This window comes from Mustela erminea, chromosome 14 (genome assembly GCF_009829155.1).
Source record: "Mustela erminea isolate mMusErm1 chromosome 14, mMusErm1.Pri, whole genome shotgun sequence".
Lineage (NCBI taxonomy): Eukaryota > Metazoa > Chordata > Mammalia > Carnivora > Mustelidae > Mustela > Mustela erminea.
Genome location: NC_045627.1, coordinates 87,828,195 through 87,839,919, shown reverse-complemented (window position 1 = coordinate 87,839,919; position 11,725 = coordinate 87,828,195). Strand labels below are relative to the sequence as shown.

The 11,725-nt window shown below is 49.0% G+C and overlaps 1 long non-coding RNA gene across 2 annotated transcripts; it reads right to left on the bottom strand.

Moving 5' to 3' along the window:
* Positions 1–7,932: 7,932 nt before the first annotated feature.
* On the bottom strand, positions 7,933–11,687 carry LOC116573503. Of its 2 annotated transcripts, none has more exons than XR_004278851.1 (4): positions 11,524–11,687; positions 10,560–10,632; positions 10,288–10,457; positions 7,933–8,054 (listed from the first exon to the last, which is right to left on the bottom strand). It is a non-coding gene; the product is annotated as an uncharacterized LOC116573503 (long non-coding RNA). The 2 variants fall into 2 exon arrangements; XR_004278850.1 differs by having other exon boundaries at positions 10,292–10,457.
* Positions 11,688–11,725: the final 38 nt, after the last annotated feature.

Genomic DNA, 11,725 nt, shown 5'->3' with positions numbered 1-11,725 from the left:
TGGTCAGCCTGAAGTTAAGAGAAAAATGGATCAAAACTGTGATGCAAAACTTGAACTACACATACACGTCTTAATCAACTAGCCCCTGCTTACATACATTCTTTACATACAGAGCGTGGGAAGAGAGAGGGGCGTGGGCCATGGGGAAGAATCAGTGACATAAAATTAGGGGAAGGGAGCGAGAGGGTTGGGCGCACAGACACTACCTCTGTTTTCATTAAAAAGGGGCCTAATTAAAAACATCCATTCAAAACTCTGGGCTAATCTCTGGGCACAGTCTGGGGGTCAAGGGGAGGCACAAGAAGAAAGCACAGAGCTTAGGTGTCAAGAGTAAGGGTGTTGGGGCACCTGGGTGGCTCAGTGGGTTAAAGCCTCTGCCTTTGGCTCAGGTCGTGATCTCGGGGTCCTGGGATCGAGCCCCACATCGGGCTCTCTGCTCAGCAGGGAGCCTGCTTCTCTTCCTCTCTCTCTGCCTACTTGTGATTTCTGTCTGTCAAATAAATAAATAAAATCTTTAAAAAAAAAAAAAAAAAAAAAAAAGGAAGGGTGCCAAAGTCAAAGAAAGCCATACAATTCCCAACTCAGAAAGAGCCAGGCTGTGTCATCACAGAAGTGAAATTAAGCTCTCGGTGCTCTGGTTTCCTCCTCTGTAAAATGGCCGCCAGGGCCAGACGAGCGAGGGACATGAGGAGGTTGGGGAGGGTGGGGGGTGCAAACTTTAAGAAGGAGCTCACTCTCAGGCTGGCGTAAGTGGAGGGTCAGCAGCCCCCGAGAGGGGCACTTCCTAAAATTTTCACACCAGGTGCCCTCGCCCTAGTCCTGGCCTCTCTAGGGCTAGCGGGCCTGACACAGGTAGGGCCCTCAATAAAATCGTAACTATGTCAGCTCTGTAAGCTCGTGAAAGGACACTGTTACGTCCCACAAATCTGTCTCAGTTCAATCTTTCTGCAAAGTTTACCTGGAGAATATTTCCAGCAGCATAGAAGTAGAGCTTAGCCAAAGTGGGATCCGTTCATGTCCGTACCCCAGGGTTATGTCTTCCTGGTGGCTTCGGGGAAGCCTGATTACTGAGCTCTTCCCCTAGATGCAGACTCCTCTGTCACTCTGAATAGCGCTCAGGAGCGGCCGGCCCGCGCCGCGCTGTCTTAGTAAGCCTCTTGGGTATTCTCCCCTGCACCATGTACGCTTCCTGACGATACGGTCTGTCTTACTCATCTTTTTCACATGCTGCTCAACACTTAATAAATGCTGTAACACAGAATGGCTAATCGGGCAGATAGGTCCAAAGTTTTCAAATTAGTGAGTTTACAATAAAAGGTTCAAGTTTCCAAATAATAAATTATTACGACGACGACGACTACTACTACTAAAGCAGCAGCAAATGAATTAAGGCAGTTAGTTCCACGGTGAAATGTTGATTCCAAGGTTTCAGGTATCAAAGAGAAGACTTTTCTCCCAAGATAGTTTGGAACAGACTAGGGCTTAACGTCACTGAGAGACTTTCAGATGATATTGGTTTGTATCCCCATCATTCCTATTCCAAAAGCCCTGGGTTTAAGGAGGATCCATGACTTCAGCAATGGCGCAGACAGGACCGTCGGGGCCTCTGGGACCCTCCCCGGGCACCCTACCACCTGCCAGGGAGCCCACGGCAGCCGGCGCCTTCACCGAGGCTGTCCTGTTCCATCCCCCTGGGTCTGCCCGTCTGGCACAAAGGCGAGGTGCAAACCCGGAGCTGTCCAGTTTCTAAGGTCGCGTGACCGCAGCTCTAGCTGGTCCCACGCAGGCCTTTGGCCCCAGCCCCAGGGCGCAGGCTCGGCTCCGGCTCCGAGGCTGCCCCCGCCGCACCTCCGGCTCCCGCGCCCGGAGAGCGGGCATTTCCCCACGAAGGAAGCGGTGGCCCGACCTGGTCGCCAGGTGGCGCTGCGGCCCCGCCATCGCGCTCGGGGGCTGCGTGGGGCTCACCGAGGGGGCGGCGGGGACGATGCAGGGCACACGCTGGACTTGGGAGGGGGTGTCACTGGGCTCCCGCAGATGGTGGGGCCGACCTGATGGAGGTGGCCGATGTTTTGCTCCTTTAAAAGAAGCGGGGGAAAAGCTGAATTTTTGTTTGAAATGTTGGCAATTCATGCCCTTTAATTTTTTAAATAGAAATCCTTTCTCTGAGGCGGGAGGGACGTGGCTCGGCACAGGGTCTGGCTGCGCAGGCGTGTGTGACTGCGGGCGCTCGCGGCGGCACTGAGGCTGCCAGGGTGCAGGGAAGCACCGGGACCCACATCCTGCCAGAGCCCAGAGCCCACATTCAGCAGGAGGACCCAGGAATTCCCTGTCCCGGAAGGGGGTGGTCTCCACGGGCCTCTCAAGACTTCACCCCTCCTGCCAAAGAACCGCCTCTGCTCCCCGGACCCTGCCCAGAGGCTTCCTGATGTTCTGCCTGTTGGAAATCCTTGATTTTAAAAACCTTCCCTTGTGGGACAGTGTAAACACACACAGAGGTAGTAATAGGAAGGTAAAGCATCCCCAAGCACCTATCAGCAAGCTTCACCACGGATCTTCATGGCCATCGGGTGTCCTCTATACCCCCAGGACACCCCCAGGCACCTCTGACTCCTACTGGTTTATTTCGGAACAAATCCCAGATATCATATTTCTTCCTCCATAAATATTCCAGCGTGGCTCTCAAATCGATAAGGACTCAGAGCATAACACCGTGGCCGCCATAATACTACTATTATCACAGCAAAAATAGTTCCTTAGTATCTTCCAATATTCGGTCTTCTCTGATTCCTCCCACGGCCTCCTAAGAAGTGTTGTTAACAGTTTATCTTTCTAAATCAGGCCTAAAAGAGAACCAAAAATTGCATTTGATTTTAAAAAATGCTTTTTTTAAATTGGGATAAGCACTTCCACATACTGAAATGTACAGATCTTAAGGCCATGCATGGCTTTACAAGTTCTGAGAGATAAAACCACCTGTGTGATCGACACATGAATCAATACACAAAAGTGTATATATTGGCCATATATATATATATATATATATATATGGGTTCCGGCACCCCCGAAAGTTCCTTGCTTCCCCGACCAGTCGCCCCACCACCCCAGCCCACAGGAAGCCGCTGATCTGACTTCTATCACCGCAGAGATAATGATGTCCCAGAAAGTCCCATCCAGGGATATACAGTATGTCCTCTGTGTCTGTGCAGAGCATGGAAGGTGACAGTGTTGTTGAGACTGGGTGGGAACGGCTCCCACGCCCGCACCTCCTCCTTTTTCATTCCTTTCTAGTATTTCGCACGTGGATACAGCACAGCTCGTACTGTGATACATGCTGCCAGGAAATACCCTGTTGATGAGTGCAGGATTGCTCCCGGGTTCTGGCTATAATGAAAAAGCTGCTTAGACACGTCCTTTTGTGGCAGTCTGCTTTCATTTTTCTTTGGCTGATGGCGAGTTGTGGGATTGCCGGGTTGTGGGAAAGACGTCGGTTTGGCTTTGTAAGAACCCATGCGGGAGCCTTCAGCATGGTTGTGCCTCTTAGTTCCCACGAGCAGCGATGAGCGCTCCACTGGCCCCCCACACACCCCCACCCCGCCCCCAGCATTTGCCATGCCCGGTCTTTTTAATTTTAGCTGTCGGTGGGCGTGTGACGGTGTGTCAGCGCGGTTTTACACCGCATTTGCCTGCTGTGCTGGCAGTGAGCTCCGGCTCTCTCCGTTTCTATTTCTCTGCCAGTGTCTCCTGCGCCCTTATTGTCACCGGATGTGTTCCTTGGATACAGATGCCCACGGTGGCTGCTTCCCGCCCCGCCCCGCAGAGTGCCCTGCATTTGTGCAGTGCGGCCCTTGGCTGAGGGCCCAGGGCAGCCCGGTGCCCCACAGATCCACCTTCCTTGGCCTCCCCAAACCCCAGTTGCTGCTGGCCCGGCACTGTGAGGTCACTACTTTCAGCTGTGGCGCACCTCCCCGCACCCCTGCAGGAACCGGGGCTGGACCCACGGAGCTCACATCATGGGCTTCCTTCTCTCTCAAAGACAGCAGCCCGTGCCGCCTGGAATGAGCAAAGAGCTGCCTTACGCAGTTTGTTCCTTTTTTCAGTTAAGTTGGCAGTGAGAGATCTGAAACCAGTTGACGCCGCCCTGGCTGAAGCCCAGGACCTTCTGACCCATCCTTTCTTTGAGTCTGTAGATCGCCTCTACTCTTCGTCTGCGTCCTTGCCCTACCCTGAAGAAGCCACGTTCATTGCCCCGCAGAGTGTCCTATAGCTGGGTTTTGCTACTGCACCCCCTGGTGCTGCTTCAGGGCTCCCCTGTCCTGCGTGTCTCTGGTACATGGGGTAGCTCCGTCTGGGAACCGAATCCCACTCCAGCATATTTTTCCCAAACCCTCCGTGCAGAGGTCCACGTGGCAGGGGAGCCTCTGTGTCTCTTTGGGATGACCTGCCGTCGATGATCATTGCCCAGATTTAATGTCTTCATCACAGATTTGCACAGTTGTGATCTTCTACTAGAGTTATCTTTTTTTATTCATTTACTGTTTGCATCTCTAAAGAGAGACTTTCCATAATCAGCTGTGTGCACACAAGAAAGGCAGAGAGAAGTGTCATTTCCTCCCTTTCCTTGCCAGAATGGGCATTTCCCTCCAGCCTCTGAAGGAGTCCAACCACGTCCTTTTCTTTCTTTTGGTTACTTGGTCCTTGTGAACTGGAGGAATTTCAATGTATTTTAGGTCTTTCAATCCACTGTGGTTATCTATCTATCTATCTATCTATCTCTCTATCTATCTATCTATCTATCTATCTACTGAAGATCAAAGTTTACCATCTGTGGAGCGAGTGGGACCCGTCCCAGTGACCCCGGGGACCTTTAGATATGATCTCAGTAGTCGTCAAGGAGTATCCCCCCTCTTCCGTGTGATGAAATGTCCCAACATTATCCTGCCCAGTCCCTGCTGCTCATGGGGGAGGCTAGCATTTGTATAAGAACTTGGGTTCCTTTTAGTGGGAAATGGGGTTAAGCAGCCACAGTCTGGGTGGTAAGGACATTCTTAACTATTAGGTAAGTTCAAGGTCTTCTCAGGGACTATATCAGGAAATATTACTTTTCTTTCATATTTGTTTTTATTTTCTTAAAGATTTTATTCTTAACTAATCTCAACACCCAACATGGAGCTCAAACTCAAAAGCCCAAGATCCAGGGTCGCATGCTCTATCAACTGAGCCAGCCGGGTACCCCTTTTTCTTCTAAATTTTAATTTTTTTTATTGTATTATGTTAGTCACCATACAGTACCTCATTAGTTTTTGATGTAGTGTTCCATGATTCATCATTTGCATATTAACACCCAATAATACACCATGAATTCATACTGACATATTGCACTCAAAATTTACTTACCAGGGGCACCCGGGTGACTCAGTGAACATCCGACTCTTGATTTTGGCCCAGGTCATAATCTCAGGGTTGCGAGATGGAACCCCATGCCAAGCTCCACTCTGGCCATAGACCTGGCTTAAGATTCTCTCCCTCTCCCTCTGTCCCTCCCCCCTTCTCTAAAACAAAACAAAACAAAAAAAGTTTAATGTCATAAGGAATCAGGCTCAATTTTTGGATGTTTGGACATCCATGTTCTAACAGCCATGGAGCCTCACACCTGGCTCCTGATTGGCCCCCCATCGCGGGGGAGCTGGTGAGAAAACCCAAGCCCCTCTCCCCTCCTTCAAAGCAGCCAGGCCCTGCCAGCAGCCCGCTCCTGATGATGGTAAAAACCTAGACAGCCCCTCTCGGTGCTCTCTGGAGCCACCTCAGATCTGCCCTGTCCCTACAGAGACCTCGAGTATGTGCATCACTAAGTTTTCACGCCCTCTGAAGGGCGGACATAGCATCTTCAGTCTCTACATACAAACCAAATTGGGGTGAGAGCCCTTCTGCTTTGGTGGGGTAGACACGGAAGACTCCACTCGGGTTTTACATTCATGTCCTTTTATTCTTAGACTGAAAAACCTTCTTCCGAGTGATCTTCACAAAATTACTTCTTAGCTTTATCCTCCTACAAGATGTAAGCTCAGAATAATGGTTCAGTATTACCACCAGTGCAAGTGTTGAAAACCACTTGCTGTTATTATCGGCTCATTTTATTCTTAGGGAATGACTATCAAGGGTTGTACCATTAAATTATTAGTTAAATGACTTTAAATTATTGTTTTCTGTGTGGCTGTGTTGTTGCCTGATAATGCAGTTAGTTTCATTTTAATGTTTACTTTTAGGGTTTTCTGTTTCTTTGACCTAATTGGGTTTATATTTATGTAAATACTAGTGTGATTCAAAAGTCAAATTTATCAAAGCAGACGGGTTCAAAGAAATTAGCTTCTTTTCCTGTCCTCTCTCCTTCATTTTTACATTATATGGTTCATCTCCCAGTTGTTTCCTTTTATGTATTTTTTTTTTAAGATTTTATTTATTTATTTGTCAGAGAGAAGAGAGAGAGCACAAGCAGGGGTAAGCGGCAGGCAGGGGGAGAAGCAGACTCCCCACTGAGCAGGGAGCCCCATGTGGGGCTTGATCCCAGGACCCCAGGATCACAACCCTGGTGGAAGGCAGATGCTTAACCTATTGAGCCTCCCAGGCTCCCCTAATATGGGCAGTCTTGACACTCAGCTAAAGCCTTCTCTGTCACAGTATTTAATTTGAAATAGCATTCTCTTACTCCACATTTAGACTGAAAAGGCAACCAGGGCACTGACTTTACTCTCCATGTATCTCTTCCTCTTCCCCACTTGTGCTATGCCTCCACCGTCAGCAAATCCCCACTACATAATAGTCTCTTCCTTCAAACTATCGTCTGGTCTTAGTTCTGCATTTAAGTCTACATTGAATACTCAACACTGAAACTTATGACATGCGTCTCAGTCTTTTGTTGTTTGAAGAGTATCCCCAGCAGTTTCTCCAAGTCCAGCGAAGACACCAAGGCCATGAGTCCTTCCAGACCCACGGCAAGTCTCTGCACCTGTCCCCTGCGGGGCTGCCTACTCGAGGAACCTGACTTCCCCGTGTGTTTCCACTGCTCTCTAGGGGAGTCATTCTCTCTTTCGTTGTGATGCGTGTACATTCCTCTGCAATTCCTCTCTCTGCTACTTCAGTGAGAGGGCTTCCCCGACAGTACTGGGGTTCACGGTGAGCTTTGGAGTCTCATCTGACAATGGCTGTTTCATTGAATCCCGACTCCCCGCGCCCCACCATGTGTGTCAGCCACACACAGAACTTTCTCAGACAGCTGGAGAGTTTTATTCTTCACACACATTTATCTAAGGAATACAATGCATGGCTTTAAATATTCTTGGGCTAAATGACTGACTCTAAAAATTTCACTAACTTGGCTGAGCAAGGATGTGTAGATTTGTGAAATAAATAAATAAGGAAAACTTTAGAACATGACCAGAAAATTAGGCAAAGGGCACAGAAGACTCTTAGCCCAAAGCCAAAAAGAGGAAAAGTTTAAATAGGTAAGGAAAAGTGTTCAACCTAACTAGTAATTTTAAAATTGAAATTGAATGCCTTCAGCTTATCAAGTTAGCAGAGAAATTAACCAAAAATGTAAATGCAAAGAGCCCATGGTAAGACAGGCGTTCTCAAGCATTGATCTGGGTAGATAAATTGTTACAACCTTTTTGAAAAGCAAGCGGTTAGATAATGTGAAGCAAGTATCATTTGATCTGGCAAATAGGCCTCAGGAGCTAGAAACTAAGAACATAATCTGTTACATCAAAACAAGGTTTCTGATGTTAATCACAGCATTATTTGTAATAAGCAAATGTTAAGGAAAAAAACTAAATGTTGAAACATAGCTGAAATAGGGTCCTTAAGGTGACTGACATTCACCAGGAATGAAAGAGAAAATGTTTAATGATAAATGAAAGCATAAGAAATAAAATGGAATGTGTATACACAAATATGTTTATTAAGCAAAAGAAACATTACACAGACAAAAACGTGATTTTCTTCTGTTCATCTTGGGGTAAATTTTTCTTCCTTCCACAATCGCATATTTTCCAAATACTCTATAATGACAGCATATAGTATTAGCTTCTCAAATTAAAAGAAAAAAAGTTTTTCAAAATTTCTTTCATGGTTTTCGATGCCATGTTCTGTCCCAGTTTTGTTTTGTTTTCTTTTTTCCTAACTCAGAGAGTAGAGATCACAGTTCTGATTCCCCTTTTCACCAGGTTAATCCAGGATGAGTACACACGGTTGACGTGGAAACCCACCTTGGCCGGAGCAGGTGTTCATAGGTCTGGGTACAACCAGGATGCTTCCTCTCCAGGCAGAGTCTTTAACTACCTGTTCTGGGAGGGGCTCGGTCACTCTGCAAAGCTCACCTCCTCTTCTTGACCCAGTGAGTGTCCAGGAGAGAGAAGAGAAGAATCAGCAGCCCTCAGGCTGGAGGGAGCTGAGCATCTTTGAGGAAGGAAGAGCTCAATGGTTAGGGCACTGAAGTGATTGGGATCAAGGAAATCAAGGAGGCAGGAGGTCCAGGGTCTCTTGTGACCTCTTAAGTCCTGGCAGGAGTTTGGAGTCTTTCCCGAAAGCAGTTAACAGCCTCTGAAGGGTGTTAGCCAGCAAGTCATGTGATCTGGGGGTAACGTGCACAGCCGCTCACTCCCTGTCCGTGGTGATGGCTCCAGAGCTGGTGATGGTTCAGATCTGAGGTCCCAGAGATCAGCAGGATTATGGCACCCCCCTTTCAGATTTGCAGAGAATGGGTAAATGCAGACAGAATTTGAAGGTGGGAAGACCTGTGGTCCCATATATGCTTGAATTTAGGTGGACCTGAGCTCCCAGACAAGCCAGGAAGAAAGGCCCAGGGCATCCAGTGCGGGGAACAGCTGGGAACCCTTGGGACCCACAACCTCAAGACCACCGGGCTGCCCTCCCACGGAATACTGGCTAAAGGGCTGGGTGAGAGGCAATTGGGATCTTGCTCAAGGAAGATGGTCCACCTGATTAGGGGCCCCAGGGGAAAGAGTGCTGACTAGGGCTGGCCCCCTGCTCTGTCCCGCACCCCCCACTTTGAGGCCCTCCTCTGCCCCGGAGACTGGAAGGCTGGCCTGAGGAGGGGTGACTAAGAGATCTGGAATGGAAGGGAAGTTGGGAAGCAAGGGGCTCCGGGGATGCCTGGCACCACGACCCCTTCCTGCAGCCTTGGGGGCCACACATGGGCTTGGAGCATCTACCGAGGGTGTTTCCTAGAGTGCCAGGGTGGGACTCAACCCAGACTGACCGCACTTGTCGGGGCAGAGCCTGCCCAGGACGGGAGCCTGGATGTCCCTGCCCCTCGCCTTCCTCCCTTCACCTTCTCTATCGGACGACATGTCAGGGGTTACAGGATGTATTTACTGGAACTCAAATGTGCAAAACAATGTACATGTTTCAAAGTTGATAAATATTTTTTAACATATGTTCCATTTGTTGGAAATACGCTCTTCAATCAGGGGACGGGCACAGAGTTGAAGGGGATTTTTGAACGGCCCCTTCTTGGGTGCCTGGGACAATTACCCAAGCAAATTTCAGGCAAGTGAAAGTGACAAGGGGGATGTGCAGGGCCAGGGAGAGGGGGCACAGGGGCAGGGAACCTCCTAGAGACACTTTCCTGGCCTGAATGGTTTGGACAGAAGTGTGTGAGGGCTCTAAAGACTTGGAAATTGATTCCCTGAGAACTCTTCGGGCCAAAGCCCTTTCCCGCCCGTCTTGGTGACTGTTGCTCTAACAGGGTCCCCATTCTAAATTCTATTTGAGACTCCGATGGTGTTGGAGTGAAGCCTGGGGTCCAGGTGCCAACCCTGCCAATGGAGCATGGGATTCTTCTTGCAGCACCGAGATCTGTGTTTTCAATGAAGTCTTAGGTGGTGGGCCAAGCTTCGAAGCCAGCAGAAAGCTCCCCTGCTAATGTTTGCCATCCAACAGTCTAAAGAGGGCAGTGCGGCCTGCCAAGACCCACCACTTTGCCAACAACCCCCTGAGTCTTCCCGCAACTCCTGCCCTGTCTAGAGAACCAGCTCTGTGTACTGGGGCGTGTTTGTAAGATTATTTGACAGGAAGTCTAGCACCTCCCAGTTCTAATTAGGCTGCCCCAGGAAGGTCACAGAGCCCTCCCTGATAACAAGCAGTAATTAGAGTGACAAAAGTAGCATTTTATGGGGTTGTTCAGAGATGCGCTTTCCGCAGTGGTGGAAAGGGGGGGGATGGAAATTAATCCTCTGAAGAAGGTTAATAGCATCCACGCATTTAAATTACCTACATCAGCCTTGTCACAGACAATTAGGAGTTGGAGGTCCTGTGCGTGCACACTTCACTCCGAGGAGCTTTTCCATATTCCTGAAGGCGCTCTGTCTCTGAGTTTCCACTCAGGAGCAGAAAGGTTCAAACGGCATTCGTCCCTTCATTTCAAAGCAATGATGGAATGTCTTGTATGAACATAAAATCATATTTTTATGAGATACATCTACTTTTCTTAAGATACCGATACGAACAGGAGTATTTTCTGTTTTTGCAAAAATCTATAATACCTCAGAGTAAGACAGCTGGTTTTTTACATCGGCTTCTGCATTCAGGAAACTCCACCCCACTGAAAAAAGGAGCCTAAAAAGGACAAAGAAGCTCTGGTGTTCTTATGAACATGGTTTTGATCCCAAGGACCCCGCCCCCGCCCCCCGCCAGGATCTCAGATTTCCTCAGGGGTCCCCAGTCCACGCTATGAGAAAGGCAGTTGCTGACCAAGGAAAACCAAGCTCTGTGGGTTGTAGGGTGAGCTGGTGGGGGGGGGGGGTAGTAGTGACAAGGAGGATGGGCATCAGCAAAGCATGTTCTGGCTCCATTCAGTTCACACCACCTTTTTCCACAGGACCCTCCCCTTCCCCCCCAACCAGGCAAGTGGCTCTAGAAAGGAATCCTGCGGTTATTTCAGAAGCCATCCGTTTTGTATCACAGGGGCTCTTTTAGTTGGAGATGTTTTGTTTTTTGGTGGTTTTTTTTTTTTTTCTAATAGGAAAATACCGCAAAGCTAAATGCACAGTAACAGTGATTACAGAAATCATGGCTTCTGGAGCCCAGTGCTCTGCAGCCATCCAGAAGAAAGTAAAGAGGAGAGACGTCCCCAGTGGTGATATCCCACAGGATTACTTAAGCAGAGAACACCAAGTATAGAACAATGTGCATATTATGATCTCTTTAGTGTGTTTTCGAAGGGGACTGATAACATGTATAACTGGGAAAAGACACTAGATATTGCTTATAATTGGTTATCTTTGATGAGATATGGGAAGTTCTCATCATTTTTTAAAAGATTTTATTTATTTATTTGACAGACAGAGATCACAAGTAGGCAGAGAGGCAGGCAGAGAGAGAGGAGGAAGCAGGCTCCCCAGGAGCCTGGGATCATGACCTGAGCAGAAGGCAGAGGCTCAACCCACTGAGCCACCCAGGCGCCCCCGTTCTCAGAGTTTTTAAGCCTTCCGGCCGTGAGTGGCATACTGTGTACCACTGTGTTTGTCCGTCCAGAAGAGGAGGCGGGAGGCTTTCCCCGGCAGTAAGACCAAGGTCCGTTTGCGCCTTTTTCACGGCGTCCCTGGTGGGAGCCCCGGGTCTTCCGCAGGTGCACAGGGAGCCCGCCCGCCGCGCTCCTGCCCCGCGGGGCCCGCGCCCTCCCCTCTGGCCCCGCCCCCGCCCCGCCCTC